The 13,651-nt window shown below is 35.1% G+C and overlaps 1 protein-coding gene across 3 annotated transcripts in view; it reads left to right on the top strand.

Moving 5' to 3' along the window:
- LOC145663806 (uncharacterized) overlaps positions 1 to 13,651 on the top strand; it is a 37,913-nt gene that overhangs the window by 11,781 nt on the left and 12,481 nt on the right. The window contains exon 1 of one of the 3 annotated variants that reach the window (XM_081729895.1): positions 12,507 to 12,724. The exons of the other annotated variants lie outside the window; for them this stretch is intronic. The gene's annotated coding sequence lies outside the window, so the exon portion shown is untranslated. Of the gene's footprint in view, positions 1 to 12,506; positions 12,725 to 13,651 lie in introns of those variants that run through there. 3 annotated transcript variants of the gene reach the window in all.

Below are 13,651 nucleotides of genomic sequence, written 5' to 3' on the forward strand. Positions count from 1 at the left end.
TCCCGAGAGAAAATTAAAAAATGGTTAGCATCACAAGATGCATATACAATGCACGCTCCAATACGAAAAACATTTCCACGGAAACAATATTATGTTAGTGGTCCTAATGAAACATTACAATGCGATTTGGCGGACATGCAAAATATTGCAAAGTATAATGACGGATATCGCTATATTTTATGTGCAATTGACATTTTTTCGCGGTACTTGTATTGCATTCCTGTGAAAACAAAGAAAGGGCCTGAAATGGCTAATGCAATAACTTCAATTTTAAACCAAGTGCCATTACTGGTTCACGTTCAAACTGATTTAGGGTCAGAATTTTATAATCGCCATGTAAAGAAAGTGTTTAAAGATTTTGGGATTAATCATTATAGTGTACATTCGGAAATGAAATGTGCGTTAGTAGAAAGAGTAATTCGTACCATTAAAAGTAAAATATATCGTTATTTTACTGCAGAAAATACGTATCGGTACATTGATGTGTTGGATCAAATTGTACACAATTATAATCATAGTTATCATTCAACTATTAAAATGGCACCCGCAGAAGTAAATGATTCAAATATCAATCAAGTGTGGAATACGCTGTACGGAAAGACTGTACACAAGAAGAAATTAACTTGTAAATTTCAAGCAGGAGATTATGTTCGTATTACTAAATATAAACATAAGCTTGAAAAAGGATATTTGCCAAATTGGTCTAGAGAAATATTTCTCGTTGATAAATGTATAAAATCAAATCCTGTAACTTATAAATTAAAAGACTGGAATGGTGATGAAATTAAAGGAATATTTTATGCTGAAGAATTACAAAAAATATTTCTAAGCTCAAACAAAACCTATTTAATTGAAAAAGTTCTTCAACGTAAGAAGGGGTGGGTTTTCGTAAAATGGTTAGGCTACCCAGAAAGTATGAATTCGTGGATTCGAGTATCTAGTATTCAGTCTGCATAATGAATTCGTCATTGAAACACGGTTTTTACGTGACGTTACCTTCCAATGCAAGTAGTACACTTTTTGATAATACAACATCCTCATTTCGAGTAAAACTTGCAAGGGCCATAGATTTAACGGACGGAGAGTGGGTTGTGGGCTTAACACAAATTAATATACCGTGGAGTTTTTATAATGTTGGTCCGGGTGAACAAATTACAATCGATACATTTATTGATGGTGAATATATTCGATATCCTGTTAAAGTAACAGAGGGATATTATGCATCCATTAAAGCCATCTTAAATCTAATTCCCGAGAAAGTACGTATAATAAAATATAATTATTTTAAGAATCAAGTGTATATTCAACATTCCTTCCGGTCACGTGATCGGTGTATTCTAGACATAACAAAAGGTTTACAACATATACTCGGTTTTATGAATGAAAATTCAAATTTTTATAATTCAGTGGTGTATATAAAAGATCAACATAGGGAACAATTTCTGGCTCCTCAGGGAAAATATCCCTGTAACCTTGATTATAATATTCCAACAGAAGTTAACGTATGTGTGGATATTGTAAAACAACAAGAAGAAATTGGACCTTTACTTCGTAAAATTAGTATATTTTACGAGCGGTATGGACGAATCAAAAATATTTTATTTCATAACCCGCAGTACGTGAAAGTTGAAAAGAAATATTTTGATACGATAGAAGTAAACTTAAAAGATGAACTCGGTATAAACTTACCATTTCGTTTTGGAACTTCGAACTTGACACTTCACTTTAAACGAAAATGATTTCTGAAAGCATCGAAGACAGTTTCTACATTACACTGGTTTCAAATGCAAGTACAGACGTTTATCCTAAAAATAGTCCAACCCATTTCATTAATAATTTGAAAAATACTGTACGTTTAACAGATACGGATTGGTGTGTCGGATTAAGTGAAATACATATTCCTTTAACGTGTCATAATGTCACCGAAGATGAAAATATCGTTTGGTACAAATTAGAAGGTCATGAAATTATGAAAAGTAAAATTACTCCTGGATATTATGCAAACATTGAACACATACTGGAAGAATTAAATAAAGTTTCAGAATTTATACGATTTAACGCTTCCAATATTATTCATGTTACTTCTGAACCAAACGTTGAATTTATAACACTTTCACCTACTTTGGCTATACAACTAGGTTTTCATGAAAAAAATGATCTCATTATTCAAAAACAGGGATTTAAACAACCATACTTAGATATTGGATATCCTTTTCAAATTTTTGTGTATACTGATCTTATTGAATATCAATTGGTGGGAGACACGCAAGCTCCCTTACTACGTATTGCAACTGTTGGCAATATGACTTATGGAAAAGTTCAAACGTTACGATATCAAGATATTCACTATATACCACTCTCTAAATTTTGCTTTAACAGTGTTGAAATACTACTAAAGGACCACGCAGGACGAAATTTACCATTTCGTTCCGGGACACTGACAGTGACACTTCATTTTAAACGTTCTCCTGGAAAATGAAAAAGCAACATACGTATTATCAGCGGGGACGTGGCCTTCCCTTCTTTTCAGGTCCAGTTTATCAACGGGGTCATGGGATTGGTAGTTTCTTTAAAGGTTTATTTCGTTTTGCATTGCCTTTATTAAAACAAGGTGCCAAAGCTGTAGGCCGGCAAGCGTTACAAACAGGAATACAAGTTGCAGGTGATGTACTAGAAGACCGTCCGTTTAAAGAATCCGTTCGTGCTCGCGTAGAAGAAGCTGGAGAAACATTAAAAACTAAAGCTGCAAATAAACTTAGTCAGTTGTTAACCGGTAGTGGTAAGAGACGTCCACGAAAACGTAAGGCTCCTGCTATTGTACAATTCGGTCCTCCGGTCAAACGTAATCGAAAATATTCCGGTGATATATTTAGTTAATCATGGCATTACTCAGTGGAAGTAGTCCTGAATGTTGTACAAGTGAACTTGATTTGTTTACTATTCCAATGACTCAAACTGCTATTGAGTCATCTTCCACTGTTGAATATCGTCCGGTTTCTACTTTATCGTCAGAAGGACCAATTGAATTTGTTGTACCTGGTGAAACTGGTGATTTTATTCACATTGCATACTTGTATCTCTATGTAAAATGTAAAATTACAAAAAACGATAATACAAATTTAGTTGCGGCGGATATTGTAGCACCTGTAAATAATTTTCTTCATTCGTTATTTAGTCAAGTTGATGTTTTATTAAACGATAAATTAATTAGTTCATCATCTGGTTCATATCCGTACCGGGCTTATATCGAAACATTATTAAATTATGGTAGTGATGCCGCTCGAACCCATTTAACTGGGGGATTATGGTATAAAGATACTGCAAACCAATTTAATGTATTAGGTAATGCAAATACTGGATTTACAAATCGTGCCCAGTATGTTAGAAATAGTGCATCATTCGATATGTATGGCCGTATCCATGCTGATATTGCCGGTGTGGGATGTATGCTTCCTAATAAAGTAAGCTTACGTGTAAAATTACATCGTACAAAAGATACGTTTTGTTTAATGTCTGCTGAAAATACAGCATATAAAGTCAAACTTGAAGACGTAACACTTCACGTGCGGCGTCTAGATATTGCTGCCGACTTAGCTATGCAAATCAATTCTGGCATGGAACACATTCCGGCCAGCATACCTCTTACTCGTGTTGAAACTCGTACCTATACCATTCCCGCAGAAGTAAGTTCATATAATCTCGATAATTTATTTTTGGGTAAAGTACCAAAAGGTGTTGTTATAGGTTTTGTATCAAACGCTGCATTTAATGGTCAACCACATGTAAATCCTTTTGAATTTCAACATTTTAACGTTAACAAACTGCAATTACAAGTTGGTTCAAAATCATTTCCACCGACACCCCTCACTCCTAATTTTGAAAATGGATTATATGTTCAAACATATTCCACTCTGTTTTCCGGTACCGGTATATATTATCAAGATCATTCACATACAATTTCCCGTGAAGAATTTCGACATGGATACACTTTGTACCCGTTCATTCTATCTCCAACAGGAACATTAGATGATTCTACGTGGGATGTCATACGTGATTCCCCTGTCAATTTAAAATTATCATTTTCTCAACCTCTACAAAATTCCATTACATGTATTGTGTACGCTCAATTTGACTCTCTCATTCAAATCGATAAAGACAGGAATGTATATACTGATCATACAATGTAAAATTTCGTCATTTGAGTGCCATGAGGGTTATTGTTCACTTCTCCGCGTTCAACGATAATGATGATCATATTATTATTAAGGAACTTGCAATTGTAAATCCTGATATCCCCTTTGTACAAAGCTGGATTTTTAAACCACCATATCCATTACATGAATTACGTGTGCCGCTCATACTTTCGAATAAACATCTAGTACAACATGATTATGGTATTGACTGGTACAATGGCGATGTAGATTACTCATTGTTACCTACTATATTGAAACAATATTGTGCTAATACCTGTACCTTGTATACTTATGGTAAAACACGTCAGGACTATCTGCAGCAACTATTGGAACGGACTGTTGTGAATTTAGAAGATTTACAGTGCCCAAAAGCGTCTTCCTTGGGATTTCATGTTTACTCTTGTGCTTATTTAAAACATAGATTTGGACAATTTAAGTGTTGTGTGCGTGAAGCTTTATTATATGCCGAATACTTAAAAGTCTATGGTTATGTTTTATACGTAAATCCAAATAGTGCAACGTATGTTCCATCCAAAATAAAACAAGAGGAGGAAAGTAAGGATGAAATAGACTAATAAACATGTATAGTGATCAATTATTACAAGTGTTACTAAAGGACTGCATTACCGGTGCAAATGTGACTGGAATTTATCCCATTGATCGTTTACCTATACTTGTTCAACACCCTGTAGGACTGATTATTAATTTGGACAAGTCTGATTTACCTGGTAGCCATTGGGTAGCGATCTATATCAATAACAATAAACATGGATACTATTTTGATTCTCTGGCACAGGGTGTGCCTAAACTAATTCAACAGTTCCTACAAAGGAATTGTAAACTCTATTTTGTAAATACTGTACAAGTTCAAGATAATCATTCTATCATGTGTGGATATTTTGTATTATATTTTCTGTATTATATGATACGTGGTGTTTCATTTGACAAATGTATTGCAATGTTTAATCATAAAAAATTAAAAAATAATGATAAGCTTGTCAAAAAACATGTAGAAAACATAATGAAAAAGAAACAAAGTAGATGTTTGTAGATTTTTAGAAATAAATAAATACCAATTTTTTAAAACTTTTATATTTTTATTTCTCCATAAAATATATCTTCCTTACAATAGTTTTAAGATTACAATGAAAACATTAAACTTGCTATGCCCTTAGTAAGGGTTGTGGATCGCTCATTTTTCCACCAATAATTCAATTGTTGTGCATTTCGATATGCACATGCCGATTTTGATTCTACTTGCTTATGAAATGAACAAATTTCATTACAAACGATACCTTGTAATTCTGTTAATGGTGGACAACCTTTTCTTTCCAGATCCACAACGTTTGCTAACGCAAAGATTTTCTTTATCCAAATGGATTTTTCCCCACCTTTACAAAGGAAAGTTGCATCTAATGCACAAAAATCATACATAATATTCCGAATATGTGATACGAGATAGCCAGTCTTACTAGACCATGACAAGCCATGCAAGTGGTTTGTAAGCCAATCGATTTGTTTTTGGCAACCTATTGGTAAATCGTTAAATTCACATGGTACTTTTACTAAACAATGAAAATTTAAAGTATCATCACACGCAGTAAGACAAAATTCACGTATCACAAATTCATTCGGGGAAATCTTAAATCCCTGTATGTCTACAATATACATTTTATGGCAAACTGAAATTTCACACGAACGTTCCATGACAACTGGAATAAGTTGTCCAATAAATTCAGTATTTTTTAAACATTCACCAGTTTTTAACATAAAGTTTGTGATTGAAATTTCACGATGCCGTTCATGAAAAATTTCAAAGAGTTCTACTAAAGTCTTATCATTCAACAAGTGCTTTTCTAGAAAAGTTCCAGGATTATGCTGCATACCACTTATTCCATTTGAGCGTAAGTATACAGTAATCGTTTCTAACACACAATTTTCACTAATGTTTTGTCCACAATTCTCACTATCACAATACATGATTACTAATAAAAGGAAATCAAACAATTAAACAATTTACCATATGTCCACGTATTTCCCATAATCTTTTTCCAGTAAAATTTTTAATAGAATGGGTCTATATTCAAAGTCCCACACAAGATCTCGGAAACGTTCAATGAAATTCCATATCATCGCAAAAGGCTGTCCATGCTTTTTTCTGTAAATTGATAATAATTCTTCACGAACTTCAAATTTCGTTACAGCATCTATAGCTTTCCGTTCAAGAGATTCCGTATCCAACACCAAACAATCATGTGTCCATTGACTGCCGTCTCCGAACCCGCAAGCAAAACAAATACATATATTGTCTGGTTTCCAGTATATTATACAGTCTTTTATACAATCCAATGATGTACGTTCCACAGTACACTCACATGGCAAATTCAAAAATTCTTCCAACTCCCAATTCTCCACCGGGGAATTACTCACTGTTGGTGAAGGTGTAGGGGGATATTCTTCTATTTCGTTTTCAACATCAAGTAACGGGAAAACTTCTGTTTCCAGTGGCGGAGGTTGCGGGCTTACCACCGGTTGGGATGAAAATTCTGTTCCCGGTAATACATCCGAGTTGGCCGTGGTAACTTCTGTTTTCAGTGGCGGAGGTTGCGGGCTCACCACCGGTTGGGATGAAAATTCTGTTCCCGGTAATACATCCAAGTTGGCCGGGGTAACTTCTGTTTCCAATGGCGGAAAATGCGAAATCACCACCGGTTGGGATAAAACCTCTGTCCCCGGCAAAGATGATGATTCTGCGAGATCACTTTCACCTCTTGTACTAAAATTCAAAGGTTTCGGTAAATCCATGCTTTAAAACCAATCTATAACTACTTTTCACTAAAAAAACACTGGGTATTTAATATGCTTCGTCCATCACGTGATATCCCATTCCAACAATCCAAATTTCTAGCATATTCTCCAGCAGCAGCTGTCGCGTTACATGTGCTGCATATTAATGAATTACCTTGTTCTACGTGTGTGATCTGCATATTTTATTTCCGAAAAGGTCTTTTCTGTATTCTGCTTGTCCAATTAACATTTCTTTTAACCGGAAACCAATTTATTATGTGTCATGTTCTTTATACAACCTTCGGCCGCACCTGCATACATTATGTGTCATTAGTATGCGTAAAAGGGTGTATCCATTTTTTAAAACGTGCATTACCAAGTGCTACCATGTCAAAAAAGTAAACACTCATGAATATTCATGAGTGAGGACTAGATGCCCCATAACTACTGTGGTGGACAAACACCGTACTCGTGGGTTTTCTCGGGGTTCTCCCGTTTCCTCCCACTTTCTTCATTCCACCATTTCATTCATCTCTCATCATCACAGATTCCTTTAGCCTAACCGGCATAACCGTGGGACGTAAAACTTAAAGATTTCATTTCCATTTCTACTTCATCCTTTAACAAAATTATTCCCCATTCCTCTTCCTTTGCAAGCTTGATTTCCAAACACCTTCAAACGTAAGTTTCATTTTTAATGTGCAGTTTCATAACTTGAACTTTGTCTTTAACAGCTTAGTTGGAATTCGTTAGTCTTTAGAAAAAATAAAAAAGAGGAAAGAAACAAAAGTAAGTCTCTGTTGTCTCCTTAGGATCCACTTTTCCAAAAGTCCTTTCTCAGCCCTTGACCACGTCACAGAAAAAAAAAATGCACTTCAAATTATAAGTTTCTGACAAGGAACGGACATTAACGTGCCATCCGGACATCCGAATAAAACCTAGTGCATTCGATAAACATAAAGATATATAATGCACAAAAAAAATTAGGTTTCATGGACAAAGGAGTAAGTCCTTGGAGCCCATTAACCCTGTCAATATAAAGAAAATCGTAGACTCGCAATGAAATAGCTATTGCATCAACACTGTTCATTCGAAAGTTACGGTGTTTAGTTCATTCTCTTCAGCATGAAACAAGCTTTCCAGAGGTGCTATGCATTGGGACCCATAGCGTACGTATTGCTGTACAACCTTTCAATCATATCTATTCAGCCTATCACTACAAAACTTGGTACACACATTTCTTATCCTCTGTAGTATTTTTCGAGATACATTTGGATTGTATGCCTTTACCCGAGGCCACTCCAGAGGGGTTCAAAGTTAATGGGAGGACTTCTGGAGGGAATTTTCCCAATTTTCCCTGTTCAAGTATGCTATGGGCCCCAATACATGGTACCTCTCGAAAGCTTGTTCCATGCTGAAGAGAATGAACTACACACCATGAATTTCCAATGAACAGTGTTGATGCAACAGCTATTTCACTGCTAGTCTGATTTTCTTTATATTAGCAGGATTAATGGGCCCCAGGGACTTACTCCGTTATCCATGGCACCAATTTTTTGTGTATGAAGATATCTTTGTTATGTTTATCGAATGGACTAGGTTTTATTCGGATGTCCGGATGACAGGTTCACGTCCGTTCCTTGTGAGAACACCATTTCATCTTGGCACTGTATGTATTTAAGTAACTGGTAACAAAAAATCCAATGTCATAAATACGTTTACTCTTTCATATCTTTTAAGCCCAGTCACCTTCTAAACATTTAAGCCCTTCTTTACATTGAAGCGAAGCTTCTACCATTCAACTCGATCAGCCCCTGTGTGTCTGTCTGTCGGTTCTAAGATAACTCTCGCAAAACTTATCTAATTTTAATGAAATTTCGTACTTCCTTCAATTTGCAGAAATAATACCATTGTTTGAGGTTGGGATTCATCAGAAGGGGATAAAATCTACCCCTCGTTATAAATGCAGGCAAGACAATTTACCAATAGACTATGTAAACTACTTAAAATTTACTTGATTATGGCAAAGCAAATCGTACAGTTTCCTTAGGATACTGTAATCATTCCAACAGCTCCTACACTATATATATATATAAAAAAAAATTACATATTATGCGAGATTTCGTCCGGAGGAATTTTGGATGGCGAGGTTTTCGTCAGACGAGGTTTTTGCCCGCGACGTTCTGGGTATGACGTATCGGCGGTCTGGTTTTGTACCCAAAATGTTTGTACGGACAACATCTGCACTAGTATTCACTAGAATAGTAGGATTTTCTCTCACACAGTTTAACACCAGTAAATATGTCAATTAATGGTTGCTTTGATGTTGTCATTCTGCAGTTGATACGAAAAGGAAAAACCGATCTAGAGACAAGTGCATATGGAAGGATAAGTCACAAATGTATTTACTGCTGTAATAACAAATTCTTAACAAATAGCAGCATCTTTTGCTACAGATAAAAGCATTGCTTGTAATTATGGTGAGCGATGAGATGGTAGGTGAGAAACCAAAGAATATTCTTGAACTTTAAACCCTCTGAACTACGACAACCAGCGAGACGAATAACTTCGAGACGAGACCTATAAGAATTCTTCTCTCGTTATCGAGAAGAGACGAAACATTTCACGATTTTTGTGGGCAGTGTTACATGACTCACAGTAATTATATTTGAACTGATAAAGTAATTGTGCGAACATAATGTAAAGCATTTATTAACGTTTAAAGATACGCAAATCATTACTCAATATTCTCCACTAATAAATATGGTTTAAATGTTGTTATTGCACAGTCTTCGTATAGACCACTTGTGACGCGAAAGGATTCTCATAACATCTACATAAGTGGTTCTCAAACTTTCCGATAACGCGGACCCCTTGTTCAGTCGGAAAGTGATCTGCGGACCCTGTTGCAATGCTATCTGAAATTTAACATGGTATTAAAAATATACACTAATTAGAAGAAGAATAATACAATAAGTAATTTACTCTAAAGATACATGATTGTTTCCTAGTGAACGAAATTTCAATTGAAAATGCAGTAACTTTCAAGCCTTTTTTTTTTTTAAGGAAATCTACTTGATAAACAATGTTCCCAAATATGGGGTCACTAATATGAAAAACGAAATTCTTTGTGTTTTTCCATAATTGCAATGAAATTTGGAATAAGTTTTGTCATCATCAATCTTAGGTCCGTTTCCACATTAATACGATTTCGCTTTGTTTTTTAATATTTCAAAAAACAGAAAAGGTCTGATGACATGATTGTGGCAGGGAAAGGCATCAAATGTTGCAATGCCTTTTTAGACAACTCTTTATACTCACAGCGCACACGCAACCAAAAGTTACAAAGTTCATTTTCTTTGAAAACTTTTTTTCATGAAGTATCGTAGGATAGTTCCAATAGCTGTTCTTCTTCTGTGTTACAGAAATGTGTGGACCTTTATGTCATGGATTTCTATATTAGTGAACAAATTTTCAATCCAACCATTACCAGATGTGGGACAGGGAAATATTCTCGAAAACTTGCAGCTAACGCTTTCAAGTGTCCTTTTGTGCATTTCAGCAGAGAGTTTTTCACCTGAAGAATGAATGAAATGCTTGAGCACTGAAAATGATGAATAGTTATTGTTTTGTACTCGTAGTGCTCATAGCTGTAGTTTCTTAATCTTAAAAGTATTCTTGCATAACAGCCGAGAGTTCCATTTTATTACAACACTTTTAAATTTTTAGGTGTCGCGGACCCCCTGGCTGTCCCGCGGACCCTCAGGAGTCACGGACCCCACTTTGAGAACCACTGATCTAGATGCAACTCAGAAAACAAACTCAAGCCATACATTTTGTACATACATTTGCACGCGGCGGGAGGAGACGACAAAAATCCTTAGAAAGTCGAGAGACGAGGCACGAGATTTTAATTCTCCCGTCCATCCCTCTTCGGGCTTATGGGGCGTTTACACTTGGTCGATTTAGTCGCATGGCTAAATCGACTCGTTGCATTTGCGACTAAATCGAAGCAACTAGGCCGAATCAGATCGATGGATGTGTTCAATTGTTTCAACCGAAATTGAATGCTGCTTGTCGACTCGCTCTCCTCTGGTCGATTCGAAATCGACTGGCAATTTAAAAGATGTCCAAGCAAGCAATAATTGGTACAATTTGCGGTGTTATAGCAGAAGAAAATAGAACGTCTTTCAATTCAGTTGCCAGTCGATTACTCGCCTTCGATCAACAAGCGATTAAATTGAAGTCCCGTTTACACGGTCGATTAAGTTGAAAGTGACGTCAATTCAACTGAATCGAACGCAAATCGACTAAGTGTAAACGCCCCATTATACAGAGCTCTTCCAATAGAAATATATGTTTTCTACGACAGACGTTTTCAAGTCGAAACAACGTCAACTTCTGACTCGTGGGCAATCATTACCATAACGCCTTCAAATGGTATATCTGTATATAAACTATATTATGCGTAACAAACTGGACGTCGGAAAAGACACAGGAAGTAAAAATACTAGAACATAACACAATTCTTAAATAAAGTTAACTAAAGGTTGTAAGAACTAGTAGCATTATATTAACGAAGGTTCACCAAGTAGTTTGAGGTCACGAACTACTTTCTGTAACCAAATTTTACTTAGAAAGTTAATTTTTAGCTTGTGTTCCGTATCTTAATGCAGCCACGGAAACTTTTCCAACGGTTTCTTGTTGACTTGTAGGAAAACATAGGTTTATTTTGTTTAATATTGGAATTTATATATATATATATATATATATATATATATATATATATATATATATATATATATATATATATATATATATATAAATTCTCCCAGTTTATATTGTCCTGATCCTAGGTGATCATTAGAATACGAAGCAGAACACACATGGATTTTAAAATGTTTGGTTGTTGATAAACGGAACGAACATTAATTTGAAAATGTCGACAAACGGAATTTCCCTCAACAAAAGATAATCCTGTAGCAAAAGGCAGAAATCAGTGTTCATAGTTTAAGGGAAATTTCCCTAATCTATGGGAATTTCGTAGGTAAATTTAGCAAAAAGAGAATTTTTCGATAAAATATTGAAAATGCGAAGAAATTATCACGCCGACTGATTGACCAATATAAATGTTTCTTTGATTTTCAGAAATAAACCAATGCAATAGCAATAGTTTGTGTGTGTGTGTGTGTTCAAAGTAGCATCATTTGCACCTATTTTTGGCCGGATGTATTTGTATGTATTTTTTCTAGAAAAAGTGAAGAAAAAAGGAAAGAAATAGAAGCAAAAAGCAAATTAATAAAACAAATATGGTTGCTACTTCCTTTAATATAGCTAAATTAATCGTATCGCGTAACTTCTGTCACAAGAATTGGACGCAACAAACTAAGGGAAAATTTGATAAGGGAAAATGAGTAATTTGAGGGAAATTTTCTAAAGGAAATCTACAAACACCTACAGAAATACAAAGCTTGTTTCTTCCTATACTATGCTCTGTATCAGTTAACTGATAAAACTCCCTTTTGCTATAGTAACAGTCTAAATGCTAGAGATAACCCAAGCAAACAAGAATCCTTTGGACTTACTTGCAATAACAATGCTAGAAGATAATTTGTAAAAGCCACATGGACAAGCAGTGAAGAACAGATAATGAGACGATAGAAAAGTTCATCTTCGTCGGGAAGACATCGGACAGGTTATTATAGACATTAACCCACTATATCAAATTCATTCAGTCTTGACAGGTGAGCCAGTTTAACTTTTTTTCTAGGTAGGCCTATCTCGTAACGTGAAAAAATGTTAACGTATTTAGATAGTAACTTAATAAGCAACACTGATTACTATCAAAAAATGACGACATTTAATAGCGTGCGATACTTCGTTTAAAAAACAGTAAGAATAAAGGTCAATTTTGAACACAAAAGGAGCTATTTTCTTTACAAATATAATTGCGTCACTGTGAGGGACAGTAACGTAATATGCTAACATTATTTTGGTGAATATGACAGGTTGTGAAAATACCGTATAGCGCATACCCACGTCCGTTATTGCTCGTTTTTTTTTTTTCGTAAATTTCGTCGATGAAGGGGCGTATTGGCGTAACCCGACAATGTGATTTTGTCTTATCACCATCATCCCATCATTATTTAACTTTGCTCTATCAAGAATAAAATATTCATATCTAAATTCCTCATATAAACGGATATATGAACTTCATGAAAATAGCGTAACTTGAAATGAGTAACAACATCGTGCCCGTTGATTTTTCGTGGTACTCTCGTTTTCTCCCACATCCTCATTCCACAATTATTCCAGCATCGTTCACTTGTCTCAATCATCTATCTCCCTTAGCCTAAAGGGCATAATCCTGGAACGTTAAACTTAAAGATTTCATTTCATTTCACTTTTGAGACGAATGTCATGATATAACATTAAACGAGACATTTTAAACCGCTCTCGTATGAACTTATCAGGATACGCCACTATGCTGCTTCACCGACGACTTAAGGTGAGTGTACGCTGGACTATAAAAATATTACATGGGTATACATCTTATTACATCCCTGGTTAGGAATATGCGTAAAATCTTTAGACGATAAAAAGCAACAACAGATTTTGGTATTTAATACTGTAGTGTATTTTTATATGCAATAAATAAATAAATTAATTCA

This window comes from Thermobia domestica, chromosome 11, assembly GCF_964235325.1.
Source record: "Thermobia domestica chromosome 11, izTheDome1.hap1.1, whole genome shotgun sequence".
NCBI classification, from domain to species: Eukaryota; Metazoa; Arthropoda; class Insecta; order Zygentoma; family Lepismatidae; genus Thermobia; species Thermobia domestica.